The following is a 15544-nucleotide window of genomic DNA, read 5'->3' on the forward strand; positions in this document are numbered from 1 at the left end:
ACACCTGTTGTCATGCGCACCTGTTGCCACGCACACCTGTTGCCACGCACTTCACCTGTTGCCACGCACACACCTGTTGTCATGCACACCTGTTGTCATGTACACCTGTTGCCACGCACACCTGTTGCCGCGCACACCTGTTGCCACGCACACACCTGTTGCCACGCACACACCTGTTGCCACGCACACACCTGTTGCCATGCACACCTACCAGTATGTGAACCAAGTTGTCTACCTTACCCGTGTCTGTGTCGGTCCACCTGTCCGCCTCCGAGTGTTTGTGCGAGTCAGCCTGCCTGTGCGCCTGTGTGTGTGTGTGCTCACCTCACCCTTGTAGTTAGTTGTTATCTGCCGAACTCGTCGTGAGTTCTCCTACCTGTCGCGTCTCGGCCACCTGCATCGCCGATGAGTCTGTGGGATAAGTTGTACCACAACGTGTCTACTACACCTGCCAAACCTCGTCTCGCCCACTTACCTGCCCAGCTACAGCTCCCTCACCTGTCTAGCTGTAGCTGCCTCACCTGTCTAGCTGTAGCTGTCTCACCTGTCTAGCTGTAGCTGCCTCACCTGTCTAGCTGTAGCTGTCTCACCTGTCTAGCTGTAGCTGTCTCTCCTGTCTAGCTGTAGCTGCCTCACCTGTCTAGCTGTAGCTGTCTCACCTGTCTAGCTGTAGCTGTCTCTCCTGTCTAGCTGTAGCTGCCTCACCTGTCTAGCTGTAGCTGTCTCACCTGTCTAGCTGTAGCTGTCTCTCCTGTCTAACTGTAGCTGTCTCACCTGTCTAGCTGTAGCTGTCTCACCTGTCTAGCTGTAGCTGTCTCTCCTGTCTAGCTGTAGCTGTCTCTCCTGTCTAACTGTAGCTGTCTCACCTGTCTAGCTGTAGCTGTCTCACCTGTCTAGCTGTAGCTGCCTCACCTGTCTAGCTGTAGCTGTCTCACCTGTCTAGCTGTAGCTGTCTCACCTGTCTAGCTGTAGCTGTCTCTCCTGTCTAGCTATAGCTGCCTCACCTGTCTAGCTGTAGCTGTCTCACCTGTCTAGCTGTAGCTGTCTCTCCTGTCTAGCTGTAGCTGTCTCACCTGTCTAGCTGTAGCTGTCTCACCTGTCTAGCTGTAGCTGTCTCACCTGTCTAGCTGTAGCTGTCTCACCTGTCTAGCTGTAGCTGTCTCACCTGTCTAGCTGTAGCTGTCTCACCTGTCTAGCTGTAGCTGTCTCACCTGTCTAGCTGTAGCTGTCTCACCTGTCTAGCTGTAGCTGTCTCACCTGTCTAGCTGTAGCTGTCTCACCTGTCTAGCTGTAGCTGTCTCACCTGTCTAACTGTAGCTGTCTCACCTGTCTAGCTGTAGCTGTCTCACCTGTCTAGCTGTAGCTGTCTCACCTGTCTAGCTGTAGCTGTCTCACCTGTCTAGCTGTAGCTGTCTCTCCTGTCTAGCTATAGCTGCCTCACCTGTCTAGCTGTAGCTGTCTCACCTGTCTAGCTGTAGCTGTCTCTCCTGTGTAGCTGTAGCTGTCTCACCTGTCTAGCTGTAGCTGTCTCTCCTGTCTAGCTGTAGCTGCCTCACCTGTCTAGCTGTAGCTGTCTCACCTGTCTAGCTGTAGCTGTCTCTCCTGTCTAGCTGTAGCTGTCTCTCCTGTCTAACTGTAGCTGTCTCACCTGTCTAGCTGTAGCTGTCTCACCTGTCTAACTGTAGCTGTCTCACCTGTCTAGCTGTAGCTGTCTCTCCTGTCTAGCCGTAGCTGTCTCACCTGTCTAGCTGTAGCTGTCTCACCTGTCTAGCTGTAGCTGTCTCACCTGTCTAGCTGTAGCTGTCTCTCCTGTCTAGCTGTAGCTGTCTCACCTGTCTAGCTGTAGCTGTCTCACCTGTCTAGCCGTAGCTGTCTCACCTGTCTAGCTGTAGCTGTCTCACCTGTCTAGCTGTAGCTGTCTCACCTGTCTAGCTGTAGCTGTCTCACCTGTCTAGCTGTAACTGTCTCACCTGTCTAGCCGTAGCTGTCTCACCTGTCTAGCTGTAGCTGTCTCACCTGTCTAGCTGTAGCTGTCTCACCTGTCTAGCTGTAGCTGTCTCACCTGTCTAGCTGTAGCTGTCTCACCTGTCTAGCCGTAGCTGTCTCACCTGTCTAGCCGTAGCTGTCTCACCTGTCTAGCTGTAGCTGTCTCACCTGTCTAGCCGTAGCTGTCTCACCTGTCTAGCTGTAGCTGCCTCACCTGTCTAGCTGTAGCTGTCTCACCTGTCTAGCTGTAGCTGTCTCTCCTGTCTAGCTGTAGCTGCCTCACCTGTCTAGCTGTAGCTGTCTCACCTGTCTAGCTGTAGCTGTCTCACCTGTCTAGCTGTAGCTGTCTCACCTGTCTAGCTGTAACTGTCTCACCTGTCTAGCTGTAGCTGTCTCACCTGTCTAGCTGTAGCTGTCTCACCTGTCTAGCTGTAGCTGGCTCTCCTGTCTAGCTGTAGCTGTCTCTCCTGTCTAGCTGTAGCTGTCTCACCTGTCTAGCTGTAGCTGTCTCACCTATCTAGCTGTAGCTGTCTCTCCTGTCTAGCTGTAGCTGTCTCTCCTGTCTAACTGTAGCTGTCTCACCTGTCTAGCTGTAGCTGTCTCACCTGTCTAGCTGTAGCTGCCTCACCTGTCTAGCTGTAGCTGCCTCACCTGTCTAGCTGTAGCTGTCTCACCTGTCTAGCTGTAGCTGTCTCACCTGTCTAGCTGTAGCTGTCTCACCTGTCTAGCTGTAGCTGTCTCTCCTGTCTAACTGTAGCTGTCTCACCTGTCTAGCTGTAGCTGTCTCTCCTGTCTAGCTGTAGCTGTCTCTCCTGTCTAGCTGTAGCTGTCTCGCCTGTCTAGCTGTAGCTGTCTCACCTATCTAGCTGTAGCTGTCTCACCTGTCTAGCTGTAGCTGTCTCTCCTGTCTAGCCGTAGCTGTCTCACCTATCTAGCTGTAGCTGTCTCTCCTGTCTAGCTGTAGCTGTCTCACCTGTCTAGCTGCAACTCTCTCTCCTGTCTAGCTGTAGCTGTCTCACCTGTCTAGCTGTAGCTGTCTCACCTGTCTAGCTGTAGCTGTCTCACTTGTCTAGCTGTAGCTGTCTCACCTGTCTAGCTGTAGCTGTCTCACCTGTCTAGCTGTAGCTGTCTCACCTGTCTAGCTGTAGCTGTCTCTCCTATCTACTTTTTTGCTGATTGACCGTGTCGGGTGGTGGAGGGTTACGACACATTTATAAATAACGCGATCTAACAAAAAAACGTTTATTATGAATATTAGTCGCGAAAGCCTACACGTGTTGAACTGATGCGTACTTCTCACGGCGTGTTAAGACGTCCCTTTAAAAACAATCTACGTCCAAAGTTGCTTTCAAGTGACTGCTACACCGCCAACAGAATCGACTGTACACACACGCCGCGCCCGCCATTACACCTAATGGGTAACTATTAGCGAGATGAGAAGTGCTGTGACCAAACCTTTGCAGTCCTATAGCCCTTGGCCGAAACCCTGACCCTAACGAACGAGCCCTATCATTTTACACTTAAGCATGGAATCTTAGGCCCACACCCGTCAACCCATACGGTTGTCAGGTCTATACCCTACCGGCAAAGATTGTTTCGTCTGTTTGTGTTTCTCCCTTGTGATGGGACTTTGTCGGATGAACGTTGATGTTTATAAGGGCACGGGGTGAACAATAAGGTCTGATTTGGTCTGTGATAAGTTAGGCACTGATAAGGGGTTGAAAGGTATGTAACCCTAGCACTAATCCTAACCCTTGCCAAGGTTAGCTTTACCATGATACAGCTTAGCCCTAAGCCTGATATAAGCCTAGTACTTACTCTAGCCCTAGTCATAACCTTATCACTATAGCAAGTCTAACCCTAACGTTAACAATCTTAGCCCTGACTCTGGCCATGTAACACTTCCCCTAACAAGTCCAGCTCTTACCCTAACCCAGTTGTTCGTGTACTTTACTGCAGTCTTGCACCCCTTTGGTTCTCAATCGTAATTAAAAAAAGTTAATCAATACACAGGGTTTGATGAAACAAAGGAAGTTGTTACTTACATGCCCCGAGCTGAATTTGTGTTTCGATGATTTACCTTCCAAAAAAAAATCTGACCGTGTCTCGCACCCCCAGAAAGGGCATCTCGCACCTCCAGGTTAAGAAACACTGCTCTAACCTTCGCCATAATACTGACATTAACTATCCCATACCCTAACAGATATAGCCCCAACTCTTGCATGTTTAACCCTAACATGCCTAGCCCTAACCAGAATACGTTTTGGTTTTCGTGATTAAATGTAGTTGTTTTTCATTTATTATTTACCTACGTGACTTTACCGAAAAACCCAAAGAGTATGAATCTTTGCAGTCACGAAAACTTCAAATCTAGAATCCGAATACGTTTGTCACCCAAATCCCAACATGCTTAGTCCTAACATTAGCATGCCTTCACATGGCCAGCCCTAACCGTATCAAGCCTATTCCTGGCCTTAACTCGAATAATCCTACCTTGAACACACCCTAACATGCCCAGGCCAAACCCTAACATGCCTAGCCCTAACACAACTTAACCATGCCCAGTCCAAACTCTAACATGCCTAACCCTAGCCTTCACCTTAACCTGCCTAGCCCTCGCCTTAACTCTAACATGCCTAGCCCTAACACAACCTAACCATGCCCAGTCCAAACTCTAACATGCCTAACCCTAGCCTTCACCTTAACTTGCCTAGCCCTAAACTTAACTCTACCAAGCCTAGCCCGAGCTCTAACACACTCTGACATGCCTAACCCTAACATGCTTAGCTCCAGCCCTTACTCTTACACATCTTACCCAGCCATGTGTACCCCTGGCTGTAAGTCCGCTCACCTCTCACACAAGATAACCATGAGAGATGATCATGACTGTAACAAGCGCCACGGTGGCGAATTGTTCAACGCCTCGCCTGCTTTTCAGGAAGTCGTGGGTTCGATCCCGACCCTGCAACTTGTATATTTGGAGTTTGTGTGTTCTCCCCGTCCTCGCATGGATTTATCCGTTTTTTCCCTCCCGATTTAGAATCAGCATCACGCGTTCCGAGTATTTGCCTGCTATAAGTTTCCACGTGATAAGCCACTTCGGTGAGCTAGCATTTGTGGTCAAGTTGCTTCTGAAAAAAAGGCTACATAGCTCAGTGGGCCTTACCTGTTAAGAGAAAACAAATAGTTTAAATATAACCGTGACATGACCATGACTCTTTTACACGCACGCGCTCGCTTGCTGCCCGTCAATTCCCGTACGACTGCCGCCGCCGCGCTCAAACCGCAGAATATAGAAATCTAATTTCATCGTTTCCCATTTTCCTGCCCCTTCTCATTGTCGTTTTCCATCGCGGCGCCGACTGGGCAAGTAAGCGGAACGTGAAGGTGACGCAACCGTAGACAAACGAGAATTTTGTAACGGGGCCGCGGAGAAACGCCGTTGTCCACGTTGCGTGCCAGTGAAGGGACGCGGCGGCGGTCTGCCAATGCGTCCACCTGCGCTCACCACAGGGTCTGCATTCCTTCTCCCCTGCCGTCTTATCATGACGTCTCATAGCCTCGGGGGAGGGCGTATTCTCAGTCACAGCTCTCGGCTCCTGTTTGCAAAGACGGAGGCTCGGAGCGAGCGGGTTCAGCCGTGTGGCTCGGGGGAGGCTCGCAGAAATCCTGAGCGCGGCTCGGAGTCAGCTCAAGTTGAGCGCAGGGCTTTGAGCCGGCTCACTAGAGCCAGAGCCCCGGCGTGAGGCGAGCCGCGACTACCAATACGGCCCTTGAGAGTGCCGTGCAACGTGCATTCACACGGCGTCCGAATACAGCCGCGTCCCAAGATGCCGTACGGAAACAATGGAAGTATAAACCTTCTATGTTTATTCACTGCAGGAAAAAAGCAGCAGTCATCCGTAGGCGGGAGTTAAAAAGAGGACCTATACTTGAAGAGGAACGGGGGAGTCGACAGCACGGATGCCTCGGGGGGGGGGGGGAGGTGTTTGGGGGAGTTCCAGGCGACTGAGGCAGCAGTGGAGAATGAGCGGCCTTTTGCTGAGCGAAGGTTGATTGGGGGGATTCAACAAAGCCTTGGGTGCTGAAGCTGGAGAGTGTGTGGAGGGGCGAGTGGAGTGAGATGATTGGGGAGAGGCAGGAGAGTGTGGAGAGGGGAGTGGAGTGAGATGATTGGAGAGAGGCAGGAGAGTGCGTGGAGGGGAGTGGAGTGAAACGAGAGGGGAGAGGTAGGAGAGTGCGTGGAGGGGAGTGGAGTGAGATGAGAGGGGAGAGGCAGGAGAGTGCGTGGAGGGGGGAGTGGAGTGAAATGAGAGGGGAGAGGCAGGAGAGTGTGTGGAGGGGGGAATGGAGTGAAATGAGAGGGGAGAGGCAGGAGAGTGTGTGGAGGGGGGAGTGGAGTGAGATGAGAGGGGAGAGGGTAGGAGAATGCGTGGAGGGGGGAGTGGAGTGAGATGAGAGGGGAGAGGTAGGAGAGTGCGTGGAGGGGGGAGTGGAGTGAGATGAGAGGGGAGAGGTAGGAGAGTGCGTGGAGGGGAGTGGAGTGAGATGAGAGGGGAGAGGTAGGAGAGTGCGTGGAGGGGGGAGTGGAGTGAGATGAGAGGGGAGAGGCAGGAGAGTGCTTTGGAGGGGAGTGGAGTGAGATGAGAGGGGAGAGGTAGGAGAGTGCGTGGAGGGGGGAGTGGAGTGAAATGAGAGGGGAGAGGTAGGAGAGTGCGTGGAGGGGAGTGGAGTGAGATGAGAGGGGAGAGGCAGGAGAGTGCGTGGAGGGGAGTGGAGTGAGATGAGAGGGGAGAGGTAGGAGAGTGCATGGAGGGGAGTAGAATGGGATGAGAGGGGAGAGGCAGGAGAGAGCGTGGAGGGGAGTGGAGTGAGATGAGAGGGGAGAGGCAGGAGAGTGCGTGGAGGGGGGAGAGTGGAGTGAGATGAGAGAGGAGAGGCAGGAGAGTGCGTGGAGGGGGGAGTGGAGTGAGATGAGAGGGGAGAGGCAGGAGAGTGCGTGGAGGGGGGAGTGGAGTGAGATGAGAGGGGAGAGGCAGGAGAGTGCGTGGAGGGGAGTGGAGTGAGATGAGAAGGGAGAGGCAGGAGAGTGCTTTGGAGGGGAGTGGAGTGAGATGAGAGGGGAGAGGCAGGAGAGTGCTTTGGAGGGGAGTGGAGTGAGATGAGAGGGGAGAGGCAGGAGAGTGCGTGGAGGGGGGGGGGAGTGGAGTAAGATGAGAGGGGAGAGGCAGGAGATTGCGTGGAGGGGGGAGAGTGGAGTGAGATGAGAGGGGAGAGGCAGGTAGGAGCGAGTCCATGGACTATCAATAAAGACTGTGAGTACTTGGAAGGAAGCCGTCATTTCCAAAAAGGAGGATGAAGAGACTTGGGCAGAAGACGTCGCTAGAAGGCATGGTGGCCGTCGGCCGAGACTAATGACAGATTGGCAACCGAAGGAGAGCGTGCCCCGTCCATCGCGCAAGTTTTTTTTTTTTGGGGGGCGACGAAATCGGCTCGTGGTGCAGCAGGAGCTCGGTGAATCGTCGCACAAGCGGCGGTGCCGTGAGACGTGGCCAACGGCTCTTGGGGGGAGGCCCTCACCCGGCAGCGGATACGTCGCGGCTGAGGTCGGTGATGATAATAATGATGAGCGTAGGCGTACCTCGGCGCCGTTAACGAGGACCACAGATGAACCGCAGATGAACGCGCAAAACGTGCGCGTCGCAGGCGGGGCGTCAACAAAGCGTCCGAGCCAGCGCCTGCGTTAGTCACACGTGACTGGGCGGCGGCGGCGATGCCGTTCAAACGCCGGCGGGGGTTTTGGATATTTTGAGAGCGGACCTCGGAGGTTGGGTGTCAGCTGCGCATCATCGATCGAGCTATTAACTCGTTGAGTCGTTCCGTCGGCTTAATTATTACGCCGCTCGTGCAAAAAGGATCGACCTATTTCGGTCCTTCGTTTGGGCGTTTCGTGCGCGCGGTCGTTCGCTCGGCACGACGCAGAGGGAAGGAAGCGGTGGCGAAATAATGGTGGCTTCAATTTGTATTGGCTGTGATGACCTCTGTGTGTTTTTCTAGTGTCTCATTGATTCATTGACTGATCCAATCATTCATGCAATATCCATCAGAAGGAAGGAACCAATTTCAGGGTTAATTGGCAGCGACAACCTCCCCTTGCTTGCTTTCAGTCTCATGCAATTACTCTTCCGCGCATTCATTCCGTAATCTAGCAGATGGAAGGAAGCGACGTGGAGCTCTGCGATGGCATCGTTGACCGTCGCGTTTCGTACGAACCGATCTGAGCCAGGCGCTCGGTTGGTGGAAGGGGTGGGGGGGGGCAGCAGTAGAGCCGGGCATGGAACGGTCCGACGATGCCGCTAAGGAACGTGAACTTGGGTGGGTGGGTGGGTGGTGGTGGTGGTGGTGGGGGACAAAGCGACGCTTGGCGGTGCAGGGCCCAACCCGCCACGGCCAACTCCTCTCAAGCGCCGGCGCTGCATCTGAACGTAACAGTCCGGGGGAACATTCACGGCGCTGGCGATTTGACGGCTCTCTGTAACCCCCTCCCCCCCCAGCCTGCCCCCCCCCCCGCTCCGGCCTGCTCGCCCGTGCGTTGGGGACTTCGCTGGGGGAGGGCGGAGGAAGAGGTAGGAGGAGTAGAGTTTCCGTGGAGCGGCTCGTAGTTTCCACTTGAGATCGTTAGGCGATTCCCCCGGGCCACCCGGATGGCGACACGGCCAGTACAGTGCGGTCGGGTCGGCAGATGCTTATCGTGGCGTCCGGGGGGGCAGGGCTGGGGGGACGGGGGGGGGGCGGGGGGGGGCAATGCTGAACATAAACATTTTCAAACCGCAAACGAAAACATCACTGTACCTCCTCCTCCTCGTGGTGGCGGTGCGTGCGCATGCGACCGTCGCCAACTCGAGTGGCCGCATCGAGAATCCTGCAGCGCCTCGTGGGCGCCCGGCGGAGCGGTGGCACGGCGGTTAGCGCAGCAGCAAGTTCCGCGCCGATGGCCCCTCGCTCGGTTCGATTCCCGTCCGCGGTTGATATCGGGCGGCGAGCAATCTCCGAAAACTGCTCCTTGGGGCGGGGGGTGAGGGGGGGGGCACTTTTCCCCGACCTTTCGCCATTGCACCAGATAGGGCCCCCACTGAGCTATATAGCTCGTCTTTCAGGAGCGACCTGGCCACAAATGATAGCTCAACTAAGTGGCTTGTAATCACGTGCACATTTATAACAGCCAAATACTCTTAAACGCACGTTGATTCTACATTCGGAGGGAAAAACCGGAGGACCCGGAGAAAGATCCACGCGACCACGGGGAGAGAGAGAGAGAGAGACACGCTAACTCCAAATATACAGCAGCAGGCGTCGTCAGGGTCGGGAACGAACCCACGACCTCCTGTATACCTGGCGAGTTGGTTAACATCTCGCAAACCTTGGCGCGGCCCAGCGGTAGCGTGATTGCCGCCTGTTGCGTAAATTCGCGGTTCGATCCCGGCCAGTCACCCCGGTTAATACTGTGGGGGGGGTGGCGGATTAATCATGGCGCAATATGGGACCTTTCGTGCCAGTATCAAAATATAGCAATAGGTGTTACCCTTTCTGGCCATACAACAGCTGTGTGAACATGTTACAACACCAAATATAATATTCTTAGGTTTTTTCGGTAAAGTCACGTAGGTAAAACATCAAAATTAATAAAATTAAAATAAAATAAAGATCACGACGTTTCGGAGGCAACACAAGTCTCCGTCATCAGGTGGGACCGTCACAGCCAGATTAGCTGCATCAAGTGAGCCTCACTTGATTTTATTTTATTTTTATTAATTTTGATGTTTTACCTACGTGACTTTACCGAAAAAACCTAAGAATATGAATCCTTGCAGTCACGAAAGCTTCAAATCTAGAACCAAATATAATCATGATATTTGTAGGTGCTCGCCCCGAGCTATGCATGCCCTGATGGTGGCATTGGCCTTGTGGTGTTCTCCTTTCGGCATTCTCTGGTCTAACACTGTCTGATGTGGTGTGAACCAATCAGTTTCAAAGACAATGCCAGATATAATTACCAGAGCATGTTTTTGTTTGCATGTTCACCACAAGTACGTGTGGTTAATGCAGACGAGATTCGTTGAAAAAGGGATTCTGTTAGGTGTTTTAACATCTTAACACAACTGTTTTAGTGCCAGAAAGAGGTAAAATCTCTTCTTAGAAATCATGGCACACTCTGAAAATAGTCGCGTGACATCGTTCACAAGAGGAGGCCATTGCTTGCCGGCGCCGCCAATTACTCGACTGGCATAACACGCAGCAGCATGCGCCCCCACACCGCCCCTCCCCCCCCGACTGCGAAATGACGACAGGCCTGTGAAACGCAGCAGCGCCATCCGTCGTGCCTATCCTCGGAGCCACGAGAGCACCGATCGGACGGACGGATGGACGTTTGATCGGAAAAGGCATTGTCCGGGTGAAATATTTCGATTGTAAAACGACAACGGCCGACGAAATCCGCGCCGGACGCGCGGGCATAACGGTGAGCAGCCGGCTCAGGAGATCGTCGGCACTGGCGGCTGCACCCTGGGAGCTGCATTCAGGAAGCAATACAGACTTCCTGCACTTCCCCCCCCCCCCCCCCCCCGCGGGGAACGTGGCACGGCGATGACAGCGCCAGCGTTCGAAACGGACGTCCCCTCCCTGCACGCAAGGCGCAGCAGGCGGCTCTGGGATAGAGTTTGAGGTTTCGGGGTGGTGGCGGTGGTGGCAGTGGTTGTGTGGGGGTAGTGGATGCGGGACTGCGAGCGACAGACCGAGAAGAGCCTTCCGTATTTTTGTTCGCTTGTGAAATGACGAGCGGTGAAACCAACCGGCAAACCTTTTGCCGAGCAGAGCGGGGTTACCGGTTTGTTCCGAACGTCGCGGACCGATAACCCGTTTCTGGTGCGATTGTAGGAGGAACCCGGTTGATTGGCGCTCGCAAAAGTACGACGGCAACAAAAACACGTGGTACATTTGCCCCCCCCCCCCGCGCCCATTTTCAGTTAAAGGTAAAAAGGTGCCATGCTGTGATGGGTCGCTCACGCTGCTGTGTGCGGAAGGGCCTCCACTGGGAGGGTATTTGGCCTACTCTTCCACGCTGACACGACGTCTTGCAAGGAAGGGATTGGCACGACCTGCTCACCACTGCTCTTTAGAAACGGTCAGGGTCGTATGAGGTCGTCGCGACATTCCGCCAATAGCCAGGGTCTATCCACTGCTGGGCAAAGGCCTCCCCATGCCATGGATCTGCGACGCCGGTGCACCGAACTCGTCGCTCCGAATCGCCGTGGTGGTTGTTTCCCTCTCTCTCTCTCTCCCCCACCTTTGGCTGCCGTTCCATCGTCGGCCTCGGCCGCCGTTCGCCATTCGTTTCCACCCGACGTTGTTTCCCAATCGTCGGCGATCGAGCGAGGTTGTCGCCAAGAGAAAAACATTCTTCACGGTTAGGGGGAGTTCCCGGTAACGCCGAGCGTGGGCAGAACGGATAAGCGGCAAGGGTTGGCCACTGCGCGCCGGCTTCGCGGTTCCAATTTGCCAAAACGTTCAACACCGACAAAAATGTACGCCGCAGATTTGCCCGTTCGAGATCGCACAAAGCGGCATCGCCCCCATTCGCGAATCGACTGCGGGGCCGCGTCCGTGACACGCGGTGGGTGCTCGCTCCTTCGTGAACGGCCCTTGCGCCGTGAGAATCGTCGCGCCAATGCCAGATGTGCAAAAGCATTATTGTCGTCGTCATCGCCGCCGCCAGGAGAGAAGGGGCGCGTTGGGACGTTTGCGATTGGTAGGGATGCAAAGGGTTAAAGAAAACAAGCACGAGCATGCAAACATTCCAGAAGGGGCCCCGGTCTTGTTAATAATCCCAACATTCAACCGGATGCCACAGGAATAGCATCAGTCAACAAACTTATCACGCAGACGGATCCCATGGGGGCTCGCAACACGACGATCGTACAAAACAAGTCAACGGTGCGCTAGTTCTCGTCAACACGCGTATAGATTTATCGTACTAAGTAACATATTCAACCTAACGTACCGTGCAACACGTTCCCTTGGGGGGGGGGGGGGGGGGGGCTAAGTCTCGTTAAAATACGACTGGATTCCTCCCGTTCCAGCCAAGTCAACAAACAGATCGCATGGGGGTCCAGTGTTGTTCAAGTACAACCCGATCCCGTAGCACTGACTTATCAACAAACTCTTCATCGTGCAGGCAGAGATCGCGTGGTTGGGGGTGCGGCGGGGGGGGGTGTTGGTGGTGGTGGTTGTGGGGGGGGTGTCCACGGAGGTGTGTGTATCGGAGCGCGCGGTCCCATTGGTGGATAGCCGAGTGACGCTTCGAATAGCCTTCGCTTTGGCTCTCGGTTTCGCCCGCCCGCCCGCTCGCCCGCCCACTCGTGGAACGCCCAGGCACACTCACCTCTTCCTCCGCTGCGTGCGCGTGGCTCCCGTCGCGGGGTCGGGGCTCGCTCGCTCGCTCGCTGTGGGCAGTCGAAGGATAATGCGCCTCTCGTAAGGTCAGAGCGACGTCGTCGGTGGCACGAGCCCGTGGCGCCCCCCCCCTTCCCACCACCACTACCAGAAGTCTGTGTCCTCGGTCGATTTACACCTTCGTTCGCGAGCGTCGCGGGGGTCGGGCCGTTTTTGCGCGCTGCGCCGTGTGCGGCCACTCCAGCGTCTTGGTTCCATGAGAGACGCACGGAATTCATTGCTGCGTACGTAGGTCGCAGCCGGCGTGCTGGAGTGCAGCCGGGCGCTGTTCGCGTTCGCAGGGCGTCCGACGTTTCGCCCCACGTGCTGTAGGAGCTTCTTCAGGGACTGAACTGTCGGACGTTTCACTTCTCTTGCTGGGAGCTTCTTCAGGAGCTGAACTGTCCGACGTTTCGCTTCTCTTGCTGGGAGCTTCTTCAGGAGCTGAACTGTCAGACGTTTTGCTTCTCTTGCTGGGAGCTTCTTCAGGAGCTGAACTGTCAGACGTTTCGCTTCTCTTGCTGGGAGCTTCTTCAGGAGCTGAACTGTCCGACGTTTCGCTTCTCTTGCTGGGAGCTTCTTCAGGAGCTGGACTGTCCGACGTTTCGCTTCTCTTGCTGGGAGCTTCTTCAGGAGCTGAACTGTCTGACGTCTTGCTTCTCTTGCTGGGAGCTTCTTCAGGAACTGAACTGTCCGACGGTTTGCTTCTCTTGCTGGGAGCTTCTTCAGGAACTGAACTGTCCGACGGTTTGCTTCTCTTGCTGGGAGCTTCTTCAGGAACTGAACTGTCCGACGGTTTGCTTCTCTTGCTGGGAGCTTCTTCAGGAACTGAACTGTCCGACGGTTTGCTTCTCTTGCTGGGAGCTTCTTCAGGAACTGAACTGTCCGACGGTTTGCTTCTCTTGCTGGGAGCTTCTTCAGGAACTGAACTGTCCGACGGTTTGCTTCTCTTGCTGGGAGCTTCTTCAGGAACTGAACTGTCCGACGGTTTGCTTCTCTTGCTGGGAGCTTCTTCAGGAACTGAACTGTCCGACGGTTTGCTTCTCTTGCTGGGAGCTTCTTCAGGCACTGGACTATCCGACGTTTCGCTTCTCTTCCTGGGAGCTTCTTCAGGAGTTGTACTGTCTGACATCGGACATCGTGCCAAGCAAAACACGTCGTGGTAGAAGCCGCAGGGACTTGAGAGCGCTGTAAACATATTTCTAGTTCTATGGTTTTTATATTTTACTTTCATCTTGGCAGACTCTCTTGGCGGCCAAGTGTACTCTTTGGTGACCGTGGCTGTTCGTGGGGGGCCAGGCGGCCGGGGATGGGATCGGTCGCCGAAAACAAACGTGCGCGTTTGTCGTCGTTGAAAGGGGCTCGAACAAAAACGACACTTTTTTGTTATTTATTTGACCAGGTAAGAGCCTCGCTGAGCTATGCAGCTCTTTTATTCGGAAGCATCCTGGCCACCACAAATGCTAGCTCAACGGAAGTGGCCTGTCACGTGGGAATCTAAAGCGGTCGCCAAATACTGTGAACGCGCGATGTTGATTCTAAATGCGGAAGGGGGCGAAAAACAGCGAAGGTGACCGTGCGTCTGTAGTTTGGGAGGTGCGGACGTGTGGTGCGCGTGTACCTGGGGTGACCGCGATCATGGGTTTGCTTTGTTTATCTTTGAGATTTCTTTTTTTTCTCTCACGAGTTTCAACACCCGTCGACCCGGAGAGTCGTCCCACTGCGTCGGGATCGTTGGGATCGTTGGAACCGCTTCGGTCGAACAAGAGTTTTGGCTTCGCGCGGGGAGGGACAAACCCGAGTGCCCCGGAGAAAAAGCCACCGCGATTACGACCGCGGTGTCCGATCGAATATCTGCACGGATGGGTTCAAGAATCCCATTCCGCTGTCCCACTACAATTAGTAGGCCACATCGTAGCCTGCCGCCGCTCGGTATTCCCAGGCGCCGCACAGACAGATGCAAGAATCTGGAATCTCTTGCTGCGCTGCCATCTCCAGGCCACCTTGCCAACGATGAAAGGCAGAGGAGCCCAGCAGCCAGACACAGACCAGGCTGAGCCCTGCTTGGTAATCGCCCAAACCAAAAGCGCAGGCTCTCGCGGTCGCGGCGTTACGGCGTTCACGCGTCGGCACCGCGCGTCGTTCGGCACGGTGTCCGACGTTCCGCCCCGCGTACCGGGAGCTTCCGGACCGCGTTGGATTTGATCCCCAGGGTTAGACGGAGTCCAATCGAGATCAAACCGAGCAGCCGAGGAGGTTCTCCCCCGGCGCGCGGAGCCAAACGTCGGACACCGAACGACGCGCGGGGCACAACCCCAAAGCTTCGTGTGCGAGCCGTACAGCGGAGGCGCAACCGCGCACCCGCCCATCGTTGCCCGCAGGCGTTGCAGGAGGCTGTCGCGAGAGGTGTGCAGGCCGCGCGCGAGAGAGTGGGGGAGGGAGAGGGGGTGGGGAGAGAGAGAGGGGGAGAGCAGAGTGAGGAGAGAGTGGGGGAGGAGAGAGTGGGGGGGAGAGAAAGGGAGAGAGGTGAGTGAGAGAGGGAGGGAGAGGGAGGGATGAGAGAGCTTTGCGGCGAGCGGGGTTTGTCACGTCGAGCAGGATCGGCGAGCGACGAGCGCAGGGTTGGGCGTGTGTGGGGTGAGTGGGGGCTGGGTGGGGGGGGGAGAGAAGGTGAGACCCCGGGGTGTGCGTTTGACGTAAGCGTGCCCTGCCCCGGTCCGCACTCTCGCACGGCTCACAGCGATGGTATGTGCGTGCACCGTTGCCGTGAGTTGGCAGGCCCTGGCCGCCGCCGCCGCCACACAATAAACTCGTTTCTCAAAACAAACTCGGCTTGCCGCTCGGGGCCGTGCTTGCGTGCGTGCGCAGGCTTGTTGGCTTTGCCGCGGCCGATAATTCGCTTTGGTTTATCTCGTGCCGAAATCACGACGGCTGCAGGTTCTGCGAGCGCTTTGCCGTTTTGGTCTTGGGCCGACTCGTTCCCATTGGCTCCTTGAACGAACAACGAACTAACGCTGCTGCGTGTTCCCGTAGTTTAAAAAAAATAATTATTATAATATATCTGCTGTTA

The 15544-nt window shown here is 55.1% G+C and overlaps 1 protein-coding gene across 3 annotated transcripts in view; it reads left to right on the top strand.

The window, feature by feature from the left end:
* Positions 1-15544, top strand: part of LOC133356763 (tyrosine-protein phosphatase non-receptor type 4-like) — a 71914-nt gene that overhangs the window by 1839 nt on the left and 54531 nt on the right. Inside the window, exon 1 of one of the 3 annotated variants that reach the window (XM_061574438.1) lies at positions 12399-12521. The exons of the other annotated variants lie outside the window; for them this stretch is intronic. The gene's annotated coding sequence lies outside the window, so the exon portion shown is untranslated. Of the gene's footprint in view, positions 1-12398; positions 12522-15544 lie in introns of those variants that run through there. 3 annotated transcript variants of the gene reach the window in all.

This window comes from Lethenteron reissneri, chromosome 7 (assembly GCF_015708825.2).
Source record: "Lethenteron reissneri isolate LAM-NWPU_2019-01 chromosome 7, ASM1570882v1, whole genome shotgun sequence".
NCBI lineage: Eukaryota > Metazoa > Chordata > Hyperoartia > Petromyzontiformes > Petromyzontidae > Lethenteron > Lethenteron reissneri.